This window comes from Pinus tabuliformis, chromosome 4_2 (genome assembly GCF_031772625.1).
Source record: "Pinus tabuliformis cultivar Carrire ecotype Pingquan chromosome 4_2, CPIR1, whole genome shotgun sequence".
In the NCBI taxonomy this organism is placed as follows: domain Eukaryota; kingdom Viridiplantae; phylum Streptophyta; class Pinopsida; order Pinales; family Pinaceae; genus Pinus; species Pinus tabuliformis.
This window is the reverse complement of record NC_142304.1, coordinates 1068139472-1068151957: the sequence shown is the minus strand read 5'-3', so window position 1 is coordinate 1068151957 and position 12486 is coordinate 1068139472. Positions and strand designations below refer to the sequence as shown.

Sequence of the window (12486 nt, the reverse complement as noted above, 5' to 3'; positions counted from 1 at the left end):
GGTGTTTACGGTACTTGGACCGAAAGGTTTGTAGAAGCGCTACATCAGCAAGTAAGTTAAGTGTATCTTGTTCAAGGTAGATTGAGTGTCATAAGTTGTTGACTCCAAACCCTAGTTGATCTTGTATTAGGGCTAATTGCAAGGGCCACAATCCCTAGTACAAGAGTCCTATGTTTGTTGTATTAAAGTTTGTAATATAAGTTTTGGGTTGAAAAATTCTCTTGTGTACTACATTGATTCACTGTTGTACATTTTCCGTTGTGTTAATTGCTAGTGTTGTGGTATTTCAATGTGTTTATGATTGTGTTCTTAGACATATACCTAATTCTGAAGTACCAAGGAAAAATCAACAATCATCCCAGTAGTGTCTAATGTTGGGGGTGGTCAGAGCATTAGACGTTCAAAGCTTGGAAGCTCCCCTCATGTATAAAGCCTAGCAACACTAATCTAGATGTCTAAAGTCAAAGAGGGAGTTCTAAGACTCTAAAAAGGAAATTGTATTGACTCGGATTTCATACTTGATGGGGCATTGTAAAATAAAATGCTCCTCTGTCTTAATCTCCTCTAAGTGGCATAGTCAACAAGCCATATCCACTTGTGGAATATGGTGATTGACTTCTATCCAACGCTAATGAGAACCATCTTGAAATTAGTTGAGAGGGATCCCAAGGACATGCATTCAGAGGTCAAGTGTATAGGCTAGTCTGATAATGAGGTCATCTCTCATCCTGGTGAAATGCTCTACATAGAAGGCCATCTTGGGTTTGAGGCTACGAGATGGGTCTACCTAAGTGACCTAAATCTACTATCTATAAAAAAATTCCCTAATGGTCACGTTCAACTCCTGCTTGTTTAGTAGGAGATGACTAGAGCCATCCAAGGTGTACTTAAACAAGGGGAGCTTGTCCATTGAGATGCTCACTAACTGTAAAAGGTGTGTAACCTCAACAAATAAATAATGGAATCACCAAGACGACCCAATTGAAGAAATGACAATGGCCTCTATGGATTTGCCAACATGCCCTTGGTTTATAAAGGTTGGCTCTGAATCAGAAGGTGAGGAGGGAGATCGACGAAGGGATTTGGAAGCTTTGGACTTGGTAATATACCTTGGATAAGAACTTGAAGAGACATGATGCTCTTAGTATGCAGCAGAATATTGGATTGTTGAGGCATGACATCACATCCATGGTCATGGGGGTTTATGGTAATCCAACTCGAGACCAACAAACTTTACAAGATGATCTCCACATAGCATAAAATAGCCTCTCTCATCACCCTCCATCTATGCAGCAGGCAACAAAGCACAACAAATTCAGGGCCAGGAAGGAACTGGAGGAAGTCACTGCAAACATCTAGGTAACCACAGATTATAGGGTACTAGTTTTATTTATGAGGCAGAATACAACAGAACACCAAATGAAGGAGGAAGTGGGGGGAGGTTGACCTAACACAATGTCGGCACCAAGGCAAGGGCAAACCACCCACATGTAGGGCTCGCAAGAAGCTACCCTTGAAGAACGCAAACTAGAGGTAGAAATGCAAAGGCTCATAGCATATAGCACAAGGTTTTGATGGTCAACACAAAGCCACCACGGTTCATAATCTGGGCAAACTAGAGGAGAAGGTTTGTCAGCATAGAGTTCCCACCAACAGCAAGCAAATAGACAAGGAATAGCTCATACCATCCCAAATACAAGGCTTTCAAGAAGTAAAACCAGCAGGTACTATTTGACCTTAGATATAAACTGGTATAGAAAGAAAAAGATAGTTTCTTCCATGGATTTGGCCTCAGAAAAGAACCCCACCGTACTGAGTGACATCAGGGAAGAGCTGCAACAGCTCAATGACAAATACTACTTGTTGAAAGCCCCGCAAGGTCCAAAGCTTGCTTCAGATGACAGAGATGAGGGACAAATGAAAGACCACTAGGCTAGAGAGGACTTGCAGCACTTCATCTCCCTTGATGATGAGGATGAATATCATAAAGAATCTTTGGTTCCCATGTACCTCTGAGGCTTCAGTTTATATCTTTTATTTCTGCTGTTATGACAGAATAGGATTTAATGGCCAAAGCCCAAGCTAAATCCAAGACTGTTCTGTTTTGCTTCTATTAATAGTGGCCAAGGGCCAAACTATATCCAGTACTGTTTTTTTTTTCTTATTCTACTAAGTTACAATGGCGAGGGGCTAAGAAATGCTCAAACCTTTTCAAATTTTGGATCTGAAATTATTCAAGGCAATGGACTTGACAGACTATTATAGAGGATTCATGTCATGGTTTCTTGACTTAATTATTTTGACAGTTGGTAAATATGAATAGATAACCTGCCACTTATTTAAAAAGAAACCTCACTGTATAAATACCCACTACAAAAAGTGAAAATTATTCAAATGCCAATCTAATCACTCTTAGTGAAATTTATGATTACAATTTCAAAAAAGTAGGTTGGTAGTCAGAGTCTAGAACTCTCTAGCAGGCAATAGCTGGGATTACAACTCCCACCCTATAGATTTAAGTGTTCCACTAAAAAGCTTTACTAGTGTGGAACTTGGGCTCTATAATTGTACATCATATTATGAAATTCACAGTTTTCTCGTGTTTTATTTGCATATGATTGTGTCAAACTCTATAGGCTTGTGTATATGATAAATGTAATTTTCGACCAGCCAATTTTTCGGCCTGAAAAAATCGCAATTTTTCTGATTTTTCGTACTGTTTACTAAAAAATCAGTCTCGAGTCATAATGCTTTCATTTTTTGTCATTTCACTCAGCAAGTTGGAGCTGAGAGACAATTTGGAGTGTCGCTGGAGGTTATTCCGCAGTGTTAGAAGGGATTCCAAATGTCGGACAAGTGGATTTTTCCAGACCTTATTAATGTTGTGTAATTAATGGTAATGTTTGTAGGAATTTACAGGGTAAGTTCCACAGAAGAATACCAAAAGGACACCGCTCACAACCAGATCTCAAATCAATACACCAGTATTTTTGACGTGGTTAAAACCCTCAGAGTGCAAGGAGGGAAACAGTCCACGGCCTGTCCCAACGTGGGTACAGACAATTTATTAATCAAAGAATGAAAATTTACATAAGCTTCTCTCATGCACGGATTACCCGAACAATGACCCTCCATGCGCTTTAAATAGAACTCATGGACCAATCGGGTGTCAAGCCACGGATCAAGTGTCGGTAATACCGAGGTGAGAGTGAACCGTCGGATCACTACATATCGTGACCGTCGGATTGTAAGTTACAAAATGTACAACGGTAAAGAAACACACTTTACCTAACTCTAACCTAACTCTATACTAGACCAAGTTGAACTTAACTATATCCTATGTGTCGGAATATCCTAACATCCCCCCTTAAGAACAACTTGGGATAGGATTGAAGGATTTACAAATATGACACAATAGGAGAAGGAAGGAGGCACTAGAGCCTATCCCCCCTTAGTGACAACTTCCTGAACTCCAAGCATATATCGAAGTTTAGTGAACTTCGCCTCTGTGAGAGCCTTTGTGAAGATGTCTGCAACCTGATCATCCGTTGGACAATATTGCACTTCAAGAACATGGTCAAGAATGAGCTTTCTGATGAAGTGCATGTGTAGTTCAATGTGTTTGCTGCGCTGATGCTGGACTGGATCTTTGCATAGCTGAATGGCACTTTGATTATCACACCAAAGTGTGGTTGGATGCTGCTGCTCAAAGCCAAACTCTGATAGGATCTGACGAAGCCACAAGGCTTCCTTACTAGCTTCCACGGCACCACGATACTCTGCTTCTGCTGACGAAAGAGAAATGGCAGCCTGTTTCTTACAAGCCCATGTAATAGGTCCTGAACCAAGAGTGAAGACATAACCGGCAGTAGACTTCCGATCATCAAGGTCACCAGCCCAATCAGAATCAGTGAAACCAACTAACAGAGGAGCTGCTTTGGCACTGTAATGAATCCCAAACTGTATTGTACCTCGAACATAACGAAGTATTCTTTTAGCTGCTTTCCAATGACTTTCACGGGGGTTTTGCATAAAACGAGCAACAAGGCCAACAACAAAGGAAAGATCAGGACGAGTATGGGTTAAATACAAGAGTTTTCCGACAAGTTGACGGTATAAGGTAGCATCAACTTCAGGAGAAGTACAAGAGACTGAAAGTTTGACTCCAGACTGAAAGGGAGAAGGGGCTGGCTTACAGTCTTCCATGTGAAAATGACGAAGAATATCACAAGCATACTTGGACTGGGAAAGGAAAATACCCTCTTGGGATTGCAAGACTTGAAGACCGAGAAAATAGTGTAAGTGTCCTAAGTCTGTCATTTCAAATTTCTTTTTAAGGTTGGACTTCACATGGTTTATAAGGTTGGGATCACTACCAGTAAGAATAAGATCATCAACATAAAGAACAAGGATGATGAGAGAGTTGCCCACTTTCTTGGTGTAGACAGTATTGTCAGAATGACACCTAGAAAAGCCAGATTCTAAAAGAAAGCTATCCATTTTGGCATACCAAGCTCGAGGAGCTTGCTTGAGGCCATAAAGGGATTTCTTAAGTCGACAAACGAGGCTGGAGTCTGTTTGTATGAAGCCAATGGGTTGTTCCATATAGATTTCTTCCTGCAAGTCCCCATGCAAGAAGGCAGATTTAACATCCATTTGATGTACTTCCCATTTTAAAGAGGCAGCAAGGGAAAGAACAAGGCGGATAGAGTTCATTTTGGCAACTGGAGAGAAGGTTTCAGTGTAGTCAATGCCTTCAACCTGTGAAAAGCCCTTAGCAACTAGACGAGCTTTATGTTTGTTAACTTTCCCATCTGGTCCATACTTGGTTCTGTAAACCCATTTGCATCTAACAAGTTTGCGTCCCTTTGGTAGAGGAACAAGATCCCATGTATCATTTGTCATCAATGAATGATATTCTTCATTCATAGCTGTTTCCCAATGTGGATGGCCTGAAGCTTCTGCAAAAGTGTCAGGATCATGATTTACTGGAGCTTGAGCCAGTAAAGAAGAGGCTCTTTCAAACTGAGAACGTGTACGTCGCTGATCTGTAGGATCACCGGCAAGATCACCTGCTGCATCCCGAGTAGCACGGACCCATCTTGGAAGTTGAGGATCCTGAGAAGGTGGGGAAGGATTATCATCCTCGCTTTCATCATCAGAAGAAGAAATGTTTTCAAAGATAGAAGAGATGGGAAGAGGTGGCACATCCGCCGGACTAGGCTCGCAGGCCGATTTATTTTCATCAAATTTTACATCTCTTCTAATGATAACATTTTTGGACTTAAATGGAATAAGTCTATAGCCTTTTACATCTTCAGAATATCCAACAAAAGTACATTTCTCACTCTTAGGTTCTAAGGCTTTATGCTTTTCATCTGGAATATGGGCCCATGCTTCACTTCCAAACACACGAAAGTGACTTACATCTGGTTTAATGGAACTCCAAGCTTCTTCTGGAGTGATATTCTCTAGAACCTTAGTAGGAGTGCGATTGATTATATAATTTGCACAATTAATTGCTTCGGCCCAAAAACTAAGACTGAGTCCTTTAGATTGCAGCATACAATTAGCCATTTCCTTTAAGGTGCGATTTTTCCTTTCAGCTACACCATTTTGTTGTGGAGTGTATGGAACAGTATGTTGCATTTGAATTCCATTTTCGGTGCAAAAGTGATGAATGCATTTTTAACATATTCTCCACCATTATCAGTTCTTAGCTTAAGAATTTGATGTCCAGATTGTTTTTCAACGAATGCTTTGAAGGCCAAAAAGGTGGTAAATACTTCGCTCTTGAGTTTTAAGAAGTATACCCAAGTGCGTCTAGAGAAATCATCAATGAAAGTTAAGAAGTACTTGCAGCCAGAGAATGAAGCAACAGGAAGAGGACCACATAAATCACTGTGCACAAGCTGTAAAGGGGCTGAGGCGTGCCAAGAGGCACGTTTGTCAAAACTGTCCCGATGATGTTTTCCGAGTACACATCCGGAACAAACACCATCTTTGCAAGATACCATAGGAAGACCTGTCACCATGTTTTCTTTACATAGATGCTGAAGGGAGCGATAGTTTAAGTGACCAAACCGCTCATGCCAAAGTTTGCTCACTTCATCATTATGAGCAACAAATACTGAGGGAAGATGGGATGACCCAAAGTTGTGAAACTTATACAACCTTTTGGAATCATCAGCAAGACCAGTAGCTAGAATCTGTTTAGGATCTTTTAGATCCTTGATTACAACATCATGAGGTGAAAATTCAACAATTTTACCTTCACCTGAATGAGTTATCTGATAGACAGATAGAAGGTTGCAGGATAAGTTTGGAACACATAATACATCATTGAACTGACCATTGTCTAGATGAACAGTTCCAGTCCCTACAACATTAAGAGATCTATCATCACCAACATATATATTTTTGGTGTTACAATCATTTAAAGAAGAAAACATGGCTTGGTTTTTGGCCATGTGACAAGAGGCTCCAGAATCAATGAGCCACTCATGAGAATGAGAAGAAGAAGAAGATACATTTAATGCATAACCAGACTGAGATGATTGACGATGACATGCAGAAAATGCCGTTCCGGAAGTTGAAGTTGAAGTAGGCTCCAGATGGATGTTATGTTTCTTCATTGCGGCTTCCAAGGCTTCCATCTTCTTAAAGCATTTAGATTCTAAGTGGCCATCTCGATTACAAAAGTTACAATGTCTTTCAGTCTTCTTCCATTTGTTTTTATTGGTCTTATCATATTGCTGAAATGATCTTTCATCTTGAGGCTGAGTTGGTTTAGGACCATTCCTTTGAGGATAAGACTTCTTAGGATTCTTTGAATTTGGATGCTGCTGGGCGGCTAACGCTTTTGTGGAAGAGTTTCCAAGATTAAGAAGACCAAGGTGTAAGAGTTTTTCTTGTTCTCTTATTAAGGAATCACAAAAGGAGTCAAAGGAAGGGGCTTGTAGTCTTTGCCTTGACAAATGAAAGCTTCCCTGGTAGAATGGAAAGTGGAAACAAATACAGAGTAGGCTGGCCCTAACTTAGTAAGGATGGAATAAATAAGGTTACCATCATCTTTCTTAACTTTAACACCTTCCAAGAGATATCTAAGGTTCTTGAATTTTGACAAGAAATCTTCAATGCAAGAAAAATTATTAGGATCCAAAGTAAGCAGCTCATTTTCAAGTTGATGGGATCTAATTTCATTTTTAATCCCAAAAACTTTAGCAAGTTTTTCTAATGCTTCATGAGGAGTTTCAATTTCTGCAATGTGGAATCTAAGATCAGGAGAAACAGACATTCCTATCAAGCCACGTGCTTGATCTTGTCGATTTTCCCATTTTTCGGCCTTGTCTTCATCTTTGGGTTTCTTCTCTTGGTCTGTGGCTATTCTGAAGAGACCTTTACTTCTAAGTAAATCTCCCATGTAGGCGACCCATTGGAAGTAGTTAGTGCTGTCAAGAATGACTTGGCATGGACTTTCCATTTCTGAAGCTGAAGATGCTGAAAGTGAGTGGTCCAATGGATAGATCTCGAAAAAATAGGCGGTTTTAAAAAAAACGGCTCTGAAAAAGGCTTCCGGATGAAGAAGTTATGGCTTTTTGAAAAAAAATTGTTGACGTTGCCGGCAAAGTGCGCGAATGTGCGGGAATGAAAAAATCCGCCCCCACAAAATGGAGACTTGAACCCAAGACCTCTACTCTCTTAAAAGGTCTTTGAACCAATTGATCTATACAAAAGATTTGAGAGAGAGAGAGAGAGAGAGAGAGAGAGAGAGAGAGAGAGGGGGGGGGGGGGGGCCTCGATTTGCGTGCTTGCCTTGGGAAGACTCTTTTCCCTACAAAACACAAAACACAAAACCCAACACGAATATCCAAAGAAAAACGAACCTTACGGCTCGAAGTTAGCTTTAGCCAAAAAACTAGAAATTTAAAAAAAAAATCTCAAAGTTAGCTTTTAGCCGAAAAACTAAATATTTTCCTCAATGTTTCTGATTTTCCGAGATCACACTAAGGTGCAGGGAAAAGAGCATACGCATGAGAAAAATCCTTTCTTTCTGTTTCTGATTTGCCCAGATCGCACAGAGTCGCAGGGCAAAGAGCATACGCAGAAATGAAAGGTATAGATCCGGGAAAAAAAAGGCTAAATAAACCGAAACCGAAATAAGCAGAGAGAAAATGACAGTAAACTGCAAAAAAAACACTGTATACCTCCCGATCTGAAAAATGACGCAGCTAGGGCTACCGGAAACCTTTTCGCGTGAAACGAAAGGGGTTCCTCACTGAAACAGATGCTCCGAATGCAACAGAGCAGTCCTCTCGGCCCGAAAGCAGTCAGAAACAGCAGATCTAGGAAACGACAGCCGCATGCAGTTCTACCGGCTTCAGATTTGGATCACCAACGGACGCGGCCCTCAAATAGCTCTGATACCATGTAGGAATTTACAGGGTAAGTTCCACAGAAGAATACCAAAAGGACACCGCTCACAACCAGATCTCAAATCAATACACCAGTATTTTTGACGTGGTTAAAACCCTCAGAGTGCAAGGAGGGAAACAGTCCACGGCCTGTCCCAACGTGGGTACAGACAATTTATTAATCAAAGAATGAAAATTTACATAAGCTTCTCTCATGCACGGATTACCCGAACAATGACCCTCCATGCGCTTTAAATAGAACTCATGGACCAATCGGGTGTCAAGCCACGGATCAAGTGTCGGTAATACCGAGGTGAGAGTGAACCGTCGGATCACTACATATCGTGACCGTCGGATTGTAAGTTACAAAATGTACAACGGTAAAGAAACACACTTTACCTAACTCTAACCTAACTCTATACTAGACCAAGTTGAACTTAACTATATCCTATGTGTCGGAATATCCTAACAATGTTAAATTCTTAAAGTAAAAGGATGAAAAATGTTCATTTTCATCCTTTTACTTAACTTTTGAACATTATCATTAATTGTTTCAGGATGTTTGAGAATGGTTCCAACCTCATTGGATTTCATATGGAGAAAGTAGAATTTTAGATCCCCCTCAAAATACAGTAGACTTGCCAGTTTTCAGGATTTCAAGATTTGGCAGATTGAACGTTTCCATTCAATTTTGTCATGTATGAGGGTATGGAACTAGCATTTCATCAAGAGCACCAATCACTCTATATACCTTTATGTTGGTGTCAGTGATTGTTAAACTCCTATGTCATGACCCTAGTAAAAACGTACCCATCACTCAAACAAAATCTTGATTGGACATGTTAAGCTTTTTCTATCTTATTTTAATGGTTAGAAGGTGATTGAAGATGAGGATCCCAACATAGGCAATTATTTTGATGATATCTAGTTATTTGTTGTAGCATGTCCTTTTTTGGACTCTAGACTCTAGAAAACATTTAGAGCATCTTTGTTGATGTGTTTTTGGTTCAAAGATGGATTGTACTTGGTGCTATTTTGTTATATGTACTAGTTATATGATTGAATTTGTATCACCATCATGTAAAATTGTAAATGTTTCAGTTTCTAAATTCTAAAGCGATTTGAATCCGTCTATATTTCATTTTTGTATATGTATTAATTCACGAATTTGTTAAACATACATACATATATATGTATGTATGTAGATTGTGTCCTTTGTGTCTTGTTTCCAAGGTCACCATGTCCTGCATTAGACATTTGTATTTCCATGCTCTCTGTGTCTCGTGTCATCGCGTCACGTGACTTAGGTTTTACAGTAATATTGATGTAGCCAGGGCATTAATTTCCAAATTATTGCAATAATCATTGATATTATTTGATAATTTCAAAACCTCAAATTATCATGATATATACAAACAATAATATCACCATGTCTGATTTGGTGGTATTCCTGTAGTAAGTGTAACTTATAGAAAATCCACAAAATTCTGATCTGCTAATATGAGAAATCTGAAATATAATTTCTTCTCAAATAAACACAGAATTTCTCTACCAGATGCAATGGAATAGGAACAAAAATAAAAGCACAGTCACGCAATTCAAAAACACCAAATTGTCTAGGGAACCCAACTAGGAAAACCCTCTGCTTGATGAGAATTTTATTGATAGAAAAAACTGAGCAAATGATCTCTTACAAAATACAACTAATTCAATCTAAAAGACACTTGTCTTTCATGCTTGATCTAAAGCTTGAAACCCTTGCGAGACTATTGATCTTTGCTGCCCTCTACCACCTTGTGCACAAGCTTCTCTTGGCACACCTTTCTCTCACGAGCTCCACGCACAAACTCGTGCTTCCTATTGTTTGGTCTCACCAACTCGCGCTCTGTTGAAATTTCTAAATCTATCCGTTAGAAATTTAATCTGCATTCTTTTGGTTTATTTCTTCTATTTGTTAAATTCGAACAGGTTATTTAAAACATATAAATAACGAAATAAACACAATACAGTCTCAACATCTACAGATCGTCAACTGAAAGGAAACAAACGCACAAGTGACACCGTTATTTTTGGACAAATGTCCTCGGAAAAACCCAATGCGGGAAAACCAGTGCAGCTATTCTCAGGGTTTATTATTATGCAGTATTTCCTTGAGTACAACAAGGTGCAAAACTGGCTCACCCGACAGAGAAAAATAATTGGCAACAATACCTCTCTATTCGGAAACAGGTATTCAGAAAACCTGTCACACAAAACCCTCTCCAACGACTTTGAAGCTCTACGCTAGCCCTTCTGGCCTCTGCGTCAGCCCCAAACCCCTCTAAGGCACTGCGCAACCTCTGGGACCCTCTGCTTCACTCCAGCTTCTCTTTGCATGGATGACACATTCCCTCTGGCCTCTGCATTGTCTCTTCTAAGGTCTGCGCGGCCTACTCTAGTTGCTACCTCTCGCTCTTTGCCTCTGTGCTGGTCTCTCGGTACTGTCTCTGCCTCTCTGTCCAGTACTCACTACCCCTCACTGTTGATCACTGGTTTAACTTTACTTAGCAACCCCGCTCTAGCAAATCGAATGATTGATCACTCTGGTGTATCTTCCAACTGACCCTCAAGACTCCTCTTATATTTTCCCTGTTGGTCCTTCAACGTCTGAGATTAAATTTCTAATCAACAACTAAGATTAGATTTGGCTTGATCCATGACTTTTGGAAACTTTTAACCCAATTTTATATTAATACCCATTAATATTTTATTTTTCCTAAGTTTAGACTTAGGACCTCCATTAAAAATATTAATTATTTTAATATCTCCCAAACCGGGTACAATCTGTCCAAACCATTTCTGGGTCTTGGAGATCTCACGTGCTTTAGCCTTTCCACCAATTTTCATGGCTAGGGCACATCCGATGCTACCCCAAATCAAAATGTTCACCCAAAAAATGATTAAACTTGTGCCTTCGTTCCTCCTTTTAAAGGCAATTTGAATGGTTAAAATTAGTGTTTTCTAATTAAAGAATGATTTTGGTTTAGTATCCTTTATTTTAGGCTATGGTTTGATAAGGGTATCATTGAGCTTATTCAAGCTTTTTGTAAGTGGATTCAAATTTCAGACTATCTTGAAGGACCAAATTTGGCCATGTTGAAGCTGATCTAGGTCTAAAGTAGTCTTGCATGCCTAAGGCAATGGCCTAATATCATTAAACCTGTGGCCTTTTGAGTTGTCCTGAAGATCCTATATAGAAAGGTTGAATCTCTGATTATGGTTTCACTTTGAGGGTTACGTTGCAAACATAGTAACTTAATTTGGACGTGATCTAATGCCAACCATGTGCAGACCTGGTGCAAATTTAATAACAGAACTGGGGTAAATTTTTATGAAGAAATCCTTACGCAATTTTCAGTCACTAAGTCGTGCTTTCAAGGAGAATCTCAAGGGTATATCTTCGGCTCTTTTTAAGACCACATCTTTGGCTATCCTTGCATATACCTGTGGTTTTTTTTGTGTGGCATGTCTGCAAAATCTGAAAGTTACACTTGCACAAATTCGGACCTAATTTGAGTCTGCTTTGTTGCCTTATTTAAGGATTAAAACTTCAACATTGTCTTCTCGACAAAATGTAACCAGAAGTATGGTTATTAATTCAAGATCTCTGCAGACTTATTGCTGGGTAAATTTCTGAGCATGAATAAGGGCTATATGAAGCTATCTCGGCCTCTTTCATAGATTAATCATTAATTAGATCTTAATCTCATCTTCCTATGATATGGAAAATCAGTGATGTTATCATTTGCGAGTTGATGAGCCCTTGATAGTGGCACTTGATCTGGTAAATATACTTACAAATGGATTCCCGATCCTTCAAAGGAACGACAGTGATGGGTTTCTTATCCTTCAACCACCAGGATCTATTTATGTCACTTTATTTGATACAGAATCATTATTGGACTTGATTACAAGTTTGATTTGTGAAGTTTTGAAAGGGTACCTAAGTATTGGCTGATCTTTGGGAAAGTTTCATCCCCAGTAGTCAAGACTGAAGCATGAGATAGTAAGTCCTATACACATTATTTAGGAG

At 39.5% G+C, this 12486-nt stretch overlaps 1 protein-coding gene across 1 annotated transcript in view; it reads right to left on the bottom strand.

Moving 5' to 3' along the window:
- The window catches only part of LOC149173325 (uncharacterized), a 193391-nt gene that overhangs the window by 111168 nt on the left and 69737 nt on the right, over positions 1-12486 (bottom strand). The gene's annotated exons all lie outside the window — the stretch shown is intronic.